Source organism: Trachypithecus francoisi, unplaced genomic scaffold (assembly GCF_009764315.1).
Source record: "Trachypithecus francoisi isolate TF-2019V2 unplaced genomic scaffold, Tfra_2.0 Lachesis_group16, whole genome shotgun sequence".
NCBI classification, from domain to species: Eukaryota; Metazoa; Chordata; class Mammalia; order Primates; family Cercopithecidae; genus Trachypithecus; species Trachypithecus francoisi.
The window spans coordinates 54110077-54127863 of NW_022681461.1; the positions used below are offsets into that span (position 1 = coordinate 54110077).

Here is a 17787-nt window from a genome sequence, read left to right on the forward strand (position 1 = left end):
AAAATAGACTGTAAGTCAAAACTGTCATAATAGACAAAGAAGGTTATTATTTAATAATAAAAGGGTCAGTTAATCAAGAGGATATAGCAATTGTAAATATATATTCACCCAACATCAAAACACCTAAATATATAAAACAAATATTAATAAATCTGAAGGGAGAGATAGACAATAAAATAATAGTAGGGGACTTTAATATACCGCATTCAACAATGTACAGGTTGCCTAGACTGAAAAGCAGTAGGGAAACAACAGACTGGAACAACATTCTGGACCAAATGGACCTAACAAGTATTTACAGAACATACCATCCAATAGCAGCAGAATACACATTTTTTTCAAGTGCACACAGATCATTTTCCAGGATAGATCATATGTGAGGCTATAAAACAAGTCTTAATAAATTTAAGAAGATTGAAATCATATCAAGTATCTTTTCTGACCACAATAGTATGTAATTTAAAATCAATAGTGGGAGGAAAATGGAAAAATTCACAGATACGTATAAATCAAATAATACATTTCTGAACAATCAATGGGTCAAAGATAAAATCAAAAGAACATTAAAAACTTTTATATTTTAAATATATAAAATTGTTTTAATAACTTTATTTTGATTGATTTATTTAAATATAGAAAATAATTTTGGGTGGCAATACCCTAAACATCAAAGATAGTACCATTTTAGTATTAAGCGTGTCAATGGGGAAAAACCTAACATTTTGGGTCAAGACACCCAGGTTCAGACCTGAATTCTATCATTTCCCATCATGTGATCTTAAGCAAGTTACAAATTTCCTCTGAGTTTCAGTTTTTCTCATATATGAATGAAGATAATATTACTTTGTTGTATTGTTGGAATATAATCTAATATATAAAATGTATCAAAAGCTTATTTTACTTGACTAGAAATAATGTTGTTAAGGCATATGTTATAGATCCCAAGTGCGGTGGGAGGTAAACCTCTATTAAAAAACAAATGTGATTAACCTAAATTATATAAATATATATATATATACACACATACACACACACATTCAACAATAAACAGATCATCCAGACTGAAAATCAAAATATTTCTCGGAGAGAGAGGGAGGGAGATTGAGAGAGAGAACTCCTATTTTACTTTGGTTTATTTTGAGACTGATACTCTTAAAGTATGAATATATAAATGTGTATATTTTTCCTGTTAATTAAGAATAATGAATAGACTTTAAAAATTCATCTTATTTAAAATCTTTTTATCTTCCCCTAATCAAAAGACTCCTGTAGAGTATCTTCATGCATTAGCTTCAGAGCCTCTTCCCTTGCTGGACGCTGTGAGATGTTTGTCCACACATAGTGACTTGCTGCTTGCTTTCCATCATATTTCAGCTTTCACAGTCAACTTTCCACTTTCCTGACCACCTAGAAAGTACCCTGTAAATATCCCTTTATCCGTTTACTCTGTCTTCATCTTTTTTTTTTTTTTTGAGACAGAGTCTCGCTCTGTCGCCAAGGCTGGAGTGCAGTGGTGCGATCTTGGCTCACTGCAACCTCTGCCCCGCCGGGTTCAAGTGATTCTCATGCTTCAGCCTCCTGAGTAACTGGGATTTCAGGCTGCTGCCACCATGCCCAGCTAATTTTTGCATTTTAGTAGAGATGGGATTTCACCATATTGGCCAGGCTGATCTCAAACCCCTGACCGCAGGTGATCCACCCACCTTGGCCTGACCTCAGGTGATCCACCCACCTCGGCCACCCAAAGTGCTGAGATTACAGGCGTGAGCCACCGCTCCTGGCTGCCTTTATCTTTTAACCTGTTAAGAGAGTAGGTCTTAAATATTCCCACCATACACACACACAAACACACACACACTAGTAATTATGCGAGGTGGCAGATATGTTCTTTAGCTTGATTGTGGCAATGCATATCACAAATTACATATGCCTATCAAAACATCATATATACTTTAAATATATATATAGAGAGAGAATTTTAATTTGCCAATTATACATCAATAAAGCTGGAGGAAAAACCTAGAAATATTTGTAGAACATTAATCATATACTAGGTAGTAGGCATCAGGAATACAGAAGTCATGATCTTTTGAGGAACTTTTAAATATTAAAGAGACGCCCTAAACTGGGTAGTGTTTTCAAAAAAAAAAAAAAAGGAAGGTAACCCTGGAAAATTCCTTCTTAATATTATGAATATTTTATTTTGAGTAGGAACTCTGTCTATGAAAGGATCGTGGGGAAAATGTTGTATTAGGCATCAACTTGCTTGGAGGGATCCTAGGACTCTCCTGTTCGTGATTCTTACTTGAGTCTTGTTCTCGTGAATTCTGTTTATAGCTATTTCTCCTCTTTAGGCCTACTTCAGTGTATAAGCCTTCTGCTGTCCTCTAAGATGTGCTTGCTAGTCGTTGCTATTCCATTCTCCTCATTACTTGCCATTTGATCTCGGTGTATCAGCCATTTAAACTTTTTCCTTTGTCAATGGCTGCCACATTGTTCACTTACCAGTAGTCTTCCATTTCATCCTTTGTGATCATTACCCCAGTATATTATTACTTTAGATGCATTTTATTTCACTATGACTCTAAATTCTTGCAGATGTTCACTTACATTTTAATCACATAAAATAGTCTTCATTATTACTTCAATACATGTGTCTTTAGAATTTTTCAAAAAGTATTTTCTATCTTAAAGTTATCATGCACTTACATTTGTACATGTAAAAGCGTAGCTATTACACGTAAAAGCGTAGCTATTTAAGGGATGGGTATAACCTGTAAAAAGGTTTCTCAGGTTTCTAATTTTTTTTTCTGAAACTTTTCACTTCAAATAGAATTTTAATTGTATTGGCTCTAAGAGAGTGCAAACCAAGTTAGTATTGAGTCAGCAGATGGAAAAATCCTTATCATTGAACAATGAAACAACTTGAATTCTTTTTTCCCCCTTTTGCCATCTGGTATCTGTGCTCATATTTGAAACATTAACCATTCAAGAAAGAGTTGTTTTTTGTATCCAGTAGTCAGAATATTTTTCTGAAGACTGGTGCTTATCTTTTCAGGAAAAAAAAAAAAAGATAAAATGCTATAAATATGAATGGAGCCCTGAACTAATATTTGACAGTCACATAAAAGCTTAAGAAAATGCAGAGTACAAAGTGAGTCTAAGGAGATGCCATTTTCAATTTATTTTCATAATCTAATTCTGTATTGCTTGTAAAGGTTAATCTAAATCCAGCAGAACCAAGCCCGTCCACTGTTTACTTGTTATAGGCACTGCTACATTATTCTAAATCGGCAAAATGAACATGGCTCTTGTTCACAACCTAGTTGCTATTTCTTTTTGAATCACAGCAGATATAATTTTTTTATGTGACCTTCAAGTTATTAGTAGTCAAATAGTGTTCATAATGGTAAAATACTTCTAAGAAAACACCTAGAAAGGAATTTATAACTTTCACTTTGAAAATAGTGACACAATATACATTTAACCTCCAGTTATTCAAATAAACTTACAGACCATCTTTTTCTGGATGTCTACCTACTAGATGTCCTCAGCTTCTATTTGATGAGGAAGAAAGCCAAAGGAACTCAAATAGTTTAAATATTAATTTAAATAAGAACCTAAGGAAATATCTATTCAAACTTTAGCCCCTAAGAGTCAAACATTACCTTATGTGGTAGTAATGGCTTCTAGATATTCTGGTGTTTTCCTTATGTATAAAACTGTTTGTTTCTATTTTTCATGAGTTTTTCTAGCATAAACAAAACATAAATAATCCACATTAATTATTTATGTATTTGTAATTGTATTATGCTTGAAGCCAAATTCTTGGTCTAAGTCTAGATCTTTTAGCATGTAGGATATATATTGCCACTTTTCAAATTGGTTTGTCTTTGAGTAGACTTTGAAGACATTTCCTCTTGTGGTTACGTTTTCCATATGGGGACTTGTTAGCAATGCCTTGGTTTCTGGTGGAGTGGATCAAGTCCAGAGGTTTTCTCTGTATGAATCACTAAGAAGATTCTATTAACTATTCTTTAGATTTAGAAATAATTTGTTCACTAAACAGTCTGTGATGGAGAAGTTTAAGAAGATTACAAATAGCACTCATTAAGTAAAAGTTAAGTGTTTTCTTGAATCAACTTGAACCTTTATCCACTGGCTTAATCTAGCTCCTTTTATTTGGTTTTGGGACAGACCCTTTAACTTTCTCTCCCAATAGAGTTAAAGAGCTTTTGGGCACAGGGAACAGTGATGTGCTCAGCTTGTCATGTTATGGGAAGAGGGCTGAGGTTGCTTTCAGTAGCTACAGAAGAGGCTTCAAAGAGAACCTCCCCTTCATTCCCTGTCCCTTAGTAAGCTACACTTTCCACCTAGCAGCTCTGATTACAGTGAGTCTGAAAATGTCTCCTCCAGAAACAGTGTCCATTGCTCACTGTTTTTGCATCTTGCCTGTTACCTAAGTCTCTCTCAGTTTCTTGTTCATGCTGCCAGCAAAGTGTCCTCTATTGACCTTGGCCTCTGCCTACTGGCTCCTATCACTTTAGGGACTCATCCTCCTTAATGTGGATTTTCAATTTATACTCCCACTGACTTTCAGCTCTCTCCACATCTCACAGTCACCTCTGCCATAGAGAATGTATGGTTGCACTGATGGGTCTTCATGTAGGAGAGAGTGCTACTGCAATCTCATGTCAGGCTTACCTCAGAGGCCACTGTTGTCTATGAGCATTAGAACAATGACAGAAACCAAAAACTCTACCAAGAACGTTGTCATTTAACTCAATGTCAAGAACCAGATTACTGCTCATCTCAGTACTGGGAAGCAGGTATTATTCTTATCCCTGTTTTACAGATACGGAAACAAGGACTCAGAGAAGCTAAATACTGACAGAGCTGGGACTCAAACTCAGCTCTGCTTAACTTCAAATCCCATGCCTTTAACCACTGTAATAGGGCAGAGGCCAGGTCACAGGGTCATGTTATGCAAAGCCCAGAGTGCTTTGAACATGGTTGCCCTCAGAAGGGGCCTGTAGGCACAGTAGATGCCCCGAGGCTTTTCAGGAGGGATGATTTCAGCAACAGACGCCTTCTAGCACATATAATTTCCTGGCAGCACAATGAGGCTAGCATATCTATCCTATTACACACAATTTCTTGGTGGATTGAAGATGTGAAGCAAAACTATGCTTTAAACTTCAAAGCACTTGTATAATGACAGAAATGGTACTGAGCTTGTAATAATAGGACCTGGTACTTGTACCCTAGGCCTGGAATTTATTAACCTTTAAATTTTGGACACATCACTCAATTTCTTACTTTACTCATCTTAATAACAGGGTCAATCGTAATTTTAAAAGGACAATCACATGGACTTAATCTTTTTAAAAAAGATTAGCTTATTTTGATAAAGGGCTTGGCATTTGATAGAAATTGAGTACACTAGGGGCAATTTTGTTTGTTTGTTTTTGTTTTGTTTTTAATTCTCCAAAGAAAGACTATATCTGGCTGCTTAAAAAAAGAGAAAACCTCTTCACTGAAGTGTAACACATACAGAAAAGTGCAGAAAAAAGTGTTCAACTGAATTAACTATCTCAAAATTAACTCACTTGTGAAATCACTTTCTTACTCAAGAAATAGAACATGGGGACAGCACCCTGGAAGCAATTTGTGTCCCCTCCTAATCACGGAACCCTCCTTTCTCCCCAGAAGTAAGCACTGTTTTGGTTTCTAACACTATAGATCAGTTTTGCCTACTTTTTAAAGCTTTATGTAAATAGCATTATATGAAATGTATTCCCTTGTGCCTGGCTTCTTTTGCGAAATTATGTTTGTGAGATTCATTGATGTTATTATTGCACGTGGGTGTAGTTTGTTCATATTAATGGCAGTAGTGTGTTTCATTACATGAATGTACCACAATTTATTTATTTTACAGTTGGTGGATGTTTGAATTGTTTCCAGTTTTTGCCTATTACTAATAATGTTTCTATGAATATTCTTGACCACATCTTTTGGTTAATATGTATACATGTTTAGTCTATATGTAGGTATGAAGTTGCTGGGTCACTAGATGTGGCATTTTTAACTTGAGGAGACAATACAAAGCAGATATCCCAAATAATTTTCCATTCTGTCAATAGTGTGTGACTGCTTGTTGTTCCTAAAGCTAACCAAATCTTGGTATTTCCAGTTATTTGAATTCTGATGGGTTTGCAGAGGTGTGTCTTTATCTTTCCTCGGCTACTATTGAGGTTTAATCACACCACTTGTTTTTTTTGTGTTTGTTTGTTTGTTTTGTTTTGTTTTTTTTGAGATGGAGCCTCGCTTTGTCACCAAGGCTGGAGTGCAGTAGCGTAATCTCAGCTCATGGCAACCTCCACCTCCCGGGTTTAAGCAATTCTCCTGCCTCAGCCTCCTGAATAGCTGGGATTACAGGTGTGAGCAACCATGCCTGGTTAATTTTTGTATTTTTAGTAGAGACAGGATTTTGCCATTTTGGCCAAGCTGGTCTTGAACTCCTGGCCTCAAGTGATTAACTCTCCTTGGCCTCCCAAAGTGCTGGGATTACAGATGTGAAGTACTGTGCCCAGCCAGTTTAACAAACCCTTTTAATATATTTGTTGGAAATTTGGATATCCTGTTTTGTAAAATCCTTGTTTAGTCTCTTGCCACTTTTTGCAAATGAGTTGTGGATTTCTCTTATTGGTAGTTTGAAGTACTTTATTCTATATTAGTCCTTCGTTGATTATATGTGTTGGAAATACTGTGGCTTGCCTTTTCACTGTCTTAAGTGTTTTCCTAATGAAAGGAACTTCTTAATTTTAATGTAGTCTAATTTATTAATTTCTCCTTTGATTAGTGCTTTTTGTTCTCTGGGAAATATTTCTTAACCTCAAAGTCATTTAGAAGATACTCACTTGCACGGTCTTTCAGAAGCTTTGTTGTTTTTATTTTCACATTTAGAGCTACAATCCTCTTGGATAGGCGATAGGAGTCTAGCTACTACATTTTTCTCCATATTTTCATTCACCTATGTCCTCTTTGCTTTATGAAAAAAAATGAGACTATGGCCTGAGGAAGATGTGACTCTTTTTCTATATATCTGTGCTCTTTATGACTGTCTTTTTACACATTGTCACATTTCCTGAACATAACTCCCTCTCCCCCACTTTATTAAGCATATTTGAGACATAGAATGAATTTCTTAAATAGTATTTTAGCACTCTTGTTTCTTAAGGAGATTAGGACGAAAACATTATGAAACACCCTTGATGAAAACAAAGAAGTTAATGCAGATATATCAAACAGTTTATTCAGAGAGATGCAGGTCATTCTTACTTTTCAAAGTTCTTCCCACTGTTCTCTGCCATGCCATGGACTAGAAGGTTCTATCCTAGGATCACTCTCAATATCTGCATTTAATCAACAATGACATCTCTTCCATTTGATAGTCAGAGATATGAATGAAGAAAGGAGGCTTCCCAGAAAAGAGGCTTCCTGCATTTTACAGCAGGGTTTGATGGGCTTTGCGAAAACACAAGAATGATTCTAGACTGTATAGAAGAGCATGGCTACTTCAGTGTCTGTTGGCATAATTTGTTTTGTGAAAAGCTTGTACATGGCTAGCTAACATATAACCATGACTAAAGTTGTAGAGGTGCTCCATCGTGGAACAGGCATTCTTCATGTTTCTTTTGTCCTGCTATTTTACTTTCCACACCAAACACTGTTACAAACACAAATCACTGGTTTAGCATGAAAAGGTTGCAGTAAGGAACGTACAGATGGTGGCTTGCAGCAAGGCCTTGCACACGTGTTTCTCATGGACAAGATTGGCATTTCTGCCATCTCATGTGCCTCTGCTATGGTGATTGCAAAGCTAACATTTTTATGTTTCTCTAAACTGTAGCATCTTTCTGTTTGTTAAATTTATTTTTTTTAAGTGTAGGTCAAAATTACAAATGTCTTTTTCTTTGTCTGCTTTCCAGAGTTGACTGCAAAAAATGAAGAGGTTTCCAAGAGACAAGGCCTATGTGAGTGTGTCAGAGGCTAGACTCATCCATGATTTACTTTCCTTTCTAACTCCTTGGGAGAGCACTGTTTTCCTGTCTCTGTACAGTTTGCAGTTTTTGAAGGGCACACTAATAAAGGCACACTTCTAAGGAAGATAGGAAAGGCCAACTAGTGCTGCTCAACTAGTTTTAAAGAACTTCTGGCTTCTACAGCTATGTGATGATATGCGTAGATATAATTGTTAAGGGCTTATCGTACAACTTAGTAAAAAATTCTGTGCTTTTTCTCTAGCACATGGCCTTTTAAAATGTCAGTAACTTTGTTAATTCCAAGCCAATTATTTTGACACTTTTCAAAGCATGAAATCACACTGGTCATATGTATCTCTATATTGGGATACAATAAAACACACAGATACACAGACACACACACACACACACACACACACACACATACACATTTACTTATTTCATTCCCAGAGATGATGCCATTGTTCTCACTATTTTAATTTAATATGTGCAAGCTTGGTCAGTGTTAAATGTTGATGGTAAAAAGATAAGTCAGATACAGATTCTGACCGTAAAGAGATTCTTAGGGTAGAATATGTATACTGATCAAAAGTTAAGCTATGGACTACAATATTTTCACTCTGAATATTCAGAAAAATACCACTTAGGACCTAAAAATTATAGTTAGCCTATTTTGAAAATTTTCCCAGTTCTGATTGCTGGCCATGTGCTAGATGTAAATAAAGAGAAGATCTCTGCTGTGAAGGTACTTACCAACCAATATGTTACACTTTCTCACTTTGCATAGATTCAAAATCATGAAGCTACTACAGCAGTGCAATTTTTATTGCTATCTGGTTTTGCTTAATCTCACTGGATGGCCTATTCTTTTGTAATTTTGTTTTATTTTATTTTAAGTTCCGGGATCTATGTGCAGAACATGCAGGTTTGTTACATAGGTATACATGAGCCATGGTTGTTTGCTGCACCTATCAACCCATCATCTAGGTTTTTTGTTTTTGTTTTTTTGAGATGAAGTTTCACTCTTGTTGCCCAGGCTGGAATGCAATGGTGTGATCTCAGCTCACTGCAACCTCTGCCTCCCGGGTTCAAGCGATTCTCCCGCCTCAGCCTCCTGAGTAGATGGGATTACAGGCGCCTGCCACCACGCCCAGCTAATTTTTCTATATTTAGTAGAAACGGCGTTTCACCATGTTAATCAGGCTGGTCTTGAACTTCTGACCTCAGGTGATCCACCTGCCTCGGCCTCCCAAAGTGCTGGGATTACAGGCGTGAGCCACCACGCCCAGCCATCATCTAGGTTTTAAGCCCCGTATGCATTCGGTATTTGTGCTAATGCTCTCCCTCCCCTTGACCCCCATCCCTGGACAGGCCCCCCATGTGTGTTGTTCCCCTCTCTGTGTCCAAAGCTCTTCTTTCATAATTTATCTGAGTTGAAACACTATTGTATCCATAACTTTAAATATTTTATATTATGATATTGAGGAAGTAGATGACCTTTATTAGGTTAGGGAGTGGAGTACTAAAAGATAGTCACTCTTTCATGAAAAGAATGCAAAGCAGAAAGTTCTTGTTTCTGTTGAATTTTGTATAAATATGGCTTTGTCCAGCTAGTGAACTGTATTAAATTTTGACACCATTGCATATCTGGTATGGTTTTTTGAGGTAGGAATATGAAATTAATAATTAATAATTTTGACAAAGTACAATTGTTTTCTTTATTTTTGACTGAGCAATGATCAAATAGATAGATTACTCATGTTAATATTTTGTAATATCTGGATATTTCTATAAACTAAGAATAAGCATAGACAACAGCAGATTGTCCCAGATCATCATTATTAATATAATCATCATGGATTACTCTATAAGGTCAAGATGTCAGTTCTTCACAAATCAACTTATGGGCTTGATGCAATTCTGCACAAAACCCTTATGTGATTATCTGGAACTTGAGGAAATCTTATTAAAATTCACCTAGAAGAGGGAAAAAGCAAGAAGAGCTAAGAAAATATTGACAAAAAAGTTACGGATGGAAGGCTTGTCCTATGAACTCTTAAAAACTAGAACAATTCAGTGATCAAAAACTGTATTTTAACTGTCAGTTTAATGTATGTATAGATATGTGAAATCTCAATAACATGTATATGAAAAAATATTCAAATTTAAGTAAATCCTAGTATTCAAGTATCTATCTGAAAGTCTATCTGTCACTATCTGTCATCTATGTATATTTAGAACATTTAACAAGGAAATAGGCAAGAACCATATAAAAAGATCTACAGCATTTATTGAGTGATATAAAATTATTTTATTATGTCCCTAGATTTAAAAAAGCATGTAGGATAATATAAATGTACAATATAAATTATCTTATGTACCCTGTAGTATACTGTTCAGTACATAAAGTAAATATTCAATGACTATTTCTTAAATGAATGAGTATAAAAAAGTTTGTGTTGTTTTGTAATTATTGGAAGGCTTATTTCAGTATGAAATAAAATCTAAGTAAGTAAGTATTAATACATAGAAAGTAATTGTTGGGATAATTTTGAAAAAACATATTGTCCTAGGTACCTGATGAGAATATATATGAAGGAGGTAGGTATATTAGTCAGGAGTTTCTGGAGAAACAGAATCAATACGGGGTGTGTGTGTGTGTGTGTGTGCAATATATGATTTATCATAAAGAACTGGCTCTTGTGATTATAGAGGCTGAGAAGTCCCATAATTGGGTGTCTGCAAGCGGAAGACCCAGGAGAGCTGGGGAGGTAGTTCTGAGAGTGCTTGTAGTATAAGTCTCAGTTGAGGGCAGGAGAAGACTCAGTCAGGCAGAGACTGAATTCCACCCTCTTCCACCTTTTTGTTCTGTTTGGCCCTCAGTAGATTGGATGATTGAGGGCAAGCCTTACAGAGTCCACCAATTCAAATGCTAATCTTGTCTGGAAACACCCTTACAGGCACACCCAGAAGTAATGTTTATTCTGGGCACCCCATGTCACAGTCAAATTGACACATAAAATTAACCACAATGGGGAAACAGGAACAGAAAAAAACTCCAAAGTTTGCCAGATTACATGGTGAAACAGGATAAGTAGAAAAATACTTACCCGAAAACAGTGTGTTGGAGAAAGAGAAGCAATCGCCTATATTTAGGCCCTGAATTAGATACTCTGTTTGATAGATAGGGCAATGTCAGCTTGGAAACATCTGGCATATCAGGTATTATAGTCAAAGCAATAGGATATTGGGAAGACATGCATATTTCTAAGGAAGAGAGAAACTTAGAGTGAGACTTAATGACAGTTCTCTCTGATATATGATTTATTAAAATTCTTTCCAGTATAATTACTCATAAATATGGGAAATCAACTGCAATGTACTCTCAGGAATCAATCAGTTCCTTTTCTTGCTAGATCGATCCCTTGTGGGCTGCTGATCACTATTCCTGGATTTGGACCAGTGATGTAGAGTGCATTCATTATTCATTCACTTATTACTTCAATAAATATTTGTGAAATGCCTACTCAGTGACAACATGGTGGTGGTGTGGCTGCCGATTTAATAGGAATCACCACATGGCTTCTAGTCTCTTAAGCAAAGAGAGTGGGAAGTATTGGGGAAGGCAGGGGACACAAATTTGTTTGTCCAAAGAATATGTAGGGTCTGTAGAGTAGCTGGCTAAATTTGTAACTGCCCAAATGGGTTCACCTTACCTGCTGCCTAGACAGAGACACGTTATCAAGACAGGGGAAATACAATAAAGAGTAATTCACACAGAACTGGCTGTGCAGGAGACCAGAGTTTTATTATTACTAATTAGTCTCCTGAACGTTCGGGGATCAGAGTGTTTTTTGCAGGGGTGAGGGGGAGATGGAGTCTTGCTCTGTTGCACACACTGGAGTGCAGTGATGCAATTTCGGCTCACTGCAACCTCTGCCTCCTGGGTTCAAGCAATTCTCCCGCCTCATCCTCCCGAGTAGGTGGGACTAGAGGCGCACGCTGCCACACCCGGCTAATTTTTTGTGTTTTGGTAGAGACGGGGTTTCACCATATTGCCCAGGCTGGCCTCGAACTCCTGAGCTCAGGCAATCCGCCCTCCTCTGCCTCCCACAGTACTAGCATTACAAGCCTGAGCCACCTGGTACGGACGGATCAGTTTTTAAGGACAACTTGGTGGGCAGGAAGTCCCAGTGAGTGCTGGAGTGCCAGGAGTGCTGATTGGTCAGGTCAGAGATGAAATCACAGGGAGTCGAAGCTGTCTTTCTGTGCGGAGTCAGTTCCTAAGATGGGATGAGCCAGTTCATGGATCTGGGTGGCACCAGATGATCCCTCAAGTGCGGGTATGCAAAATGTCTCACGCACTTATCTTAGGAGCAGTTTAGGGAGGGTAAAAATCTTGTAGCCTCCAGCTGCATGACTGCTACACCATAATTTCTAATCTTGTAGAGAATTTGCTAGTCCTGCAAAGACAGTCTAATCCCCAGGCAAGATGGAGGTTTGTTTTAGGAAAGGGCAATTATCATCTTTGTTTTATACTATAAAGTATAAACTAAGTTCCTCCTAAAGTTAGTTCAGCCTATACCCAGGACAGCTTGGAGGTTAGAGGCAAGATGGAATTGGTTAGGTCAGATCTGTTTCACTGTGTCAGTTATAATTTTGCAGTGGTGGTTTCAAGTTGTGTGTAGATCACAAAGTGTGTGTTGACTACATGAAAAGTAAACAATAATAAAGAGTTGAGACTAAATCCTAGGAGAAACATGGCGCTATTAGAAATTTTCTTTTTCTTTTTCTTTCTTTTTTTTTTTTTTTTTGAGACGGAGTCTCACTCTGTCGCCCAGGCTGGAGTGCAGTGGCTGGATCTCAGCTCACTGCAAGCTCCTCCTCCCGGGTTCACGCCATTCTCCTGCCTCAGCCTCCCGAGTAGCTGGGACTACAGGCGCCCGACACCTCGCCCGGCTAGTTTTTTTTTTTTTTTTTTTTTTTGTATTTTTTAGTAGAGACGGAGTTTCACCATGTTAGCCAGGATGGTCTCCATCTCCTGACCTCGTGATCCGCCCGTCTCGGCCTCCCAAAGTGCTGGGATTACAGGCTTGAGCCACCGCGCTCGGCCTATTAGAAATTTTTAAGCAAGAGAAGAATATGGTCATATTTGTGTTTTAGATGGAGTGCTTAATCTACAGTACAGAACAGAGATAAAAATCAGACAAGATTGGAAGCTGGGAGATAGGGACCACTGCAATAATTTAGACAGCAAAGGCTACAGATTTTGTATGTTTCATAGGTTACATATTTTGGGGTCCTTTAAAAAAATAAAGAATTTTGAATGCAAAATTAGATGTGAAGCTCTAGAAGGGGCCTTAAGACTCATGAGTTTTATTCTAGATCCACCTTTAGACCCAGTGAAGTAATTTTGGTGGTCTAAACTATGGTGGGGGCAGTAGGAATGAAGAAAGATGAATGAATGAGGAAATTTGAAAAGGAACTTGGTGATTGGATGTGCAAGATGAGAGCTATCAAGGGCCATGCTTAGTTTTCTGGCTTGTGCAATCCATTGGCTAGATGAAGGATCTGTTCATTGAGACAGGAAACACAGGAGGGGGGAGTAGATTTTGGTGACAATATGGGAAGTGAAGTTTTGCACCCATGCAAAGTAGAAGTGATTGTGAAATATTCAGGTGTGAAGCTCAAGATAGTGAAATTTTCCCACTTCTGATGAGGCTCAATTAATTTTGGCAACTTGGGTGTTCAACATCCTGAGTAGGTGTAGATTTGAATTTGCATAATCCATAGTTAAATGATTATTGCCTTGAAGCCCTATTGCCTAGGTCTGAAAACTAATGCTGGATTATGTAGGACTCTTACTGTTTTTCTCACCCTTACTGTGGTGCCTTTCGGGATGATTTTTTTTTCCTGGTCCGTTGCACTATAATACTGGGACATGTGCTGCTTAGCTAGCAGGTTACCCTGAAGGCTTTTAGTCCTCTGGGGAGGATGAATTTTTGGTTGTATGTGTAGGGTTTCTCTAATGTAGGTCAGTGTCTGAGCTCCCTTTGATTGTTAATCCATAGTCTTGAACTGATTATGCAACCCACGGAGGACCTGCTAAATATAATGTTTTAAAGTTCAGCAGCAAATTTCCTTCTCCGTTGTCCTTTAATTTTAAAATGGCTGACAAATTTTTCTTACAGTTTTTATGAAAGTGAAGTAAGATATGACTACCAATGAATATAAAAATCTCCCCACTAGGAAAGTTTTAGACCATCATCAAATGACTTAATATAGGAGATAATAATAGAGACTGTTTTGCAACCTAAAATATAGTATTTTCTACTATGAAGACTGTAATTACTATTTACAGCTAGATTATAGGAAAATCTGTGGGTGTCATGGAATTCAGTTTAAAATTATGGAAACTCTGTTTGCATAATTAAAAGGCTAGTTAATAAATTCCCTCCTATTTTCTAACCTATTTAAACAGATCATATATGTACCAATATTTCTTTGCTAACTATGGTAGAGAAGACAACCAACTTTAAATCTTCTGTTGCTGAATAATACCCATAATAACTGTGTATAATCTATGACTCATAATTAGTGAATATGCCGAGCTTTTTCAAGAAATGCATTAGATATGGCATAGATACAAACTTCTGCTTCATTAAATGACTTTATGGACTATATTTTGCTGCTTTTGCACATGTGATCTTTTCCACTGTTTGATAGCAGGATTACTTTACAGCTTCTTAATGAGAATACCTTTTTTTTTTACTGAAACCTTTTCTGAAGTTTTATTGAAGCTCTGGGTGACCTATTTCTAGCGATTTTAGAGCTCTAACATTTTCTCTCCCTTATTTAAGCAGTTTTAACTTATGTTTGATTAGTGGTTTTAGAAGTAGATTCATAATCTAATTTTAGGAAGAAAATCTTTTCTTAACAGGAGAAAACAAATTTAAAAATAACCTTACATGTCACAAGGTGCCTATGAATTATGGAAATGGCTCACATTCCCGGGGCACTTATTGGGTAAAGAGAGGGTGAAAGCCAGAGATGACTTCTCTTAGTTGCATTTTATTCTTAGTTGCATTTCTGAAGGAAAATTTCTCTTTATGAAGACGACTAGATAAATAAGTTCATTGATGGGTCTAAGGAATGGCTGCAATACAATGTTAGGTGCTGTGATGTCATAGTAGTATCGAAGCAGAGGTGAGATGCTGGTATTGGGTGTTTGTAGAATGGGTGGGAGGTTGCCAGGTGTCCAGGTGCCCCATATTTAAGGAAGCTTAATATTCACATTTGAATTTTGGAGCAGCTATGACTTAAACATCAAGAAATATTGTGATAAATGAATTGAGCCCTGAAAGATAAATAGGAATTTACCTACCACAGAACATGGAAAAAGGCTGGAGCAAAAATGTAGAGGCATTAATTCATATGATAATTTTTTTAATTAGAGTAAATTTTAATTTTAGTTCTAAAAGAAATCCACACACTTTAACAAACTGAAACAATACAGACATATGTAATGTAAAGAGGAAATATCCACTTTATGTTGTTGTCCTCCCTATCCCCAGCCTCTATTCATGCCTCTCTCCACGTTTAGTGTCAATTCTCTGAGAGCTTCTCCTGAATTTACTCATTTACATATCTGTGTGTGCATGCATGTGTGTATGTAATTAGTTTCATTGTTATGTAACTTGCATCATTCAATATGCCTTATCAACCCTTTCCTGTTAGTGCATTTCAGTCTACTCTATACATTTTAAGAACTACCTATCAGCATAGTATAAATATATCATAATTTATTTAACCATTGCCATATATAGGGTGTTTACAATTGCTATGGACTGAAAATCACCCCCTCTGTAATTTTTATGTTAAAATCTTAACCCCCAGGGTGATAGTATTAGGAAGTGGGACCTTTGGGAGGAGATCAGATCATGAAGGTGGAGCCCTGCTGAATGGGATTAGTGGTCTTATCAAAGAGGCCCAAGGGAGTCATTTGCCCCTTCTGTCATTTGAGGACACAGCGAAAAGAAGGCTATCTATGAACCAGGAAGGGGGCCCTCACCAGATAGTGAATCTGCGGGTGCCTTGATCCTGGAATTAGCTTTCCATACTGTGAGAAATAAATTTATACTGTTTATAAACTATATCATTTATGGTATTTTGTTATAGCAGCTTGAATGAAATAAGACAACTATTTTTCTATATTACAAATAATTCTGCAATGAACCTCCATATCCATAATTATCTCCTAATTTATTCCTCTAGTTTTCTTTCCCTTCCCTCTTTTTTCCTTCCCTATCTTCACTCACTCTCTCCATCACCCTCTCACATTTATCTAAACAATACCTTTGTGCACATTTGTGTTTCCATAGAATAGATCTTGGAAGTGGAATTGCTAGAACAATTAAAATATTGATGTGTATTCCTGAATTTCCCTTCCAAAAACTCTGTACCAGCTTACACCTCCATCAAAATTTAGTTGGGTTTATTTCATCATTAGTCATGGATTTCTTTGCCTATTTGATGGGAAAAAGTGATAGATAGTCTTCAAATGTTTTTGTTGTTTTTCCTAAAATGGTGAATTTGAATTTGAACATCTTTTCACACGTATTTTGGCCCAGTGAATTTCCTTAATTTTTCCTTGTTGGTTTTTGTGCTAAATTATTTTTAAAATAATTTTTAGAACATCTTTATTCAGTTTGGCTATTATAACTTTTTCTGCTATATGTTTTGCAAATACATCCTTTGAGAAAGGTTTATTTTCTAAATTTGTCTTTTGTGGTAGATAAATTTTAAATTTTGATGTAGTCAAATCTGTCAGTTTTTTCCTTGTTTCTGTATTATTTCTTTTATATCTCTTGCCTAAGAAGGACTTTTTCAGATCAAGATTATAAAAACATTCTTAAGTTTTTTTTGTATTTTCATAGTTTTTTATTTAACTTTAGGTTTTAATACACATGGAATTTAATTTAAATTTGTATATGACATAGGGTATGGCTGAGATCTAGGTAATCACATCTATCTCATTTTCTTTGTATATACATAGTTAGATTTTATTTCCCAGTCTTCTGTGCATTTGGATGAGGCCCTGTGACTAAACTGTAGCATAAAATGATAATAGAAGTAATGTATACCACTTCCAGTCTTGGCTCATAAAAATCTTCCAAGAGAGATCCTCTATGTCTACCCTCTTCCCAAATGAACTTGGAGGCCAGGTGTTAAAGATGATAGAGTCAAATTTGAAAGAGTTTAAATCCCAGAATTACTGCTTAGAGGAGAGTCATACACCAATTAGGAATCTCCATTTTTGACTCTGTGTGAACAAGAGAGAAACTTCTTTCAATAGCTTTAAGCCACTGAGATTTTAGGGTTTATCTTTCATAGCAGTTACACAATCAATGCACAGAGTAAGACTGTGATTTAACTTTTTCCAACTGTAAGGTCAATGGTCCTAACACACTTTATTTAATAGCTTGCCATGTACTCTGTAATTTGAAATTCTACTTTTAGCATATTCTGTATTTCCATAATTTTAGGAGTGATTCTAGATTCTCTTTTGTTTTATTGAGCTACTCATTTATTCCTGCAACAATACCATGGTATTTTAACTACTACAGCTTTGTAATTTTTCCTGGTATCTGGTAGCAGAATTAGCTTTTAAAACTGAGGTTTGTCTTGTTCCTTTGAAGTATTTCTGTGACTCTAAGAATACAATAGAAAATCTCTAACATGA

General features: G+C 36.5%; 1 long non-coding RNA gene across 2 annotated transcripts in view; it reads left to right on the forward strand.

Moving 5' to 3' along the window:
* The window catches only part of LOC117098669, a 73292-nt gene that overhangs the window by 34339 nt on the left and 21166 nt on the right, over positions 1-17787 (forward strand). For both annotated transcript variants that reach the window (XR_004443529.1, XR_004443530.1), the window contains exon 4: positions 7992-8036. This is a non-coding gene — a long non-coding RNA (uncharacterized LOC117098669). The remainder of the gene's footprint in view (positions 1-7991; positions 8037-17787) is intronic.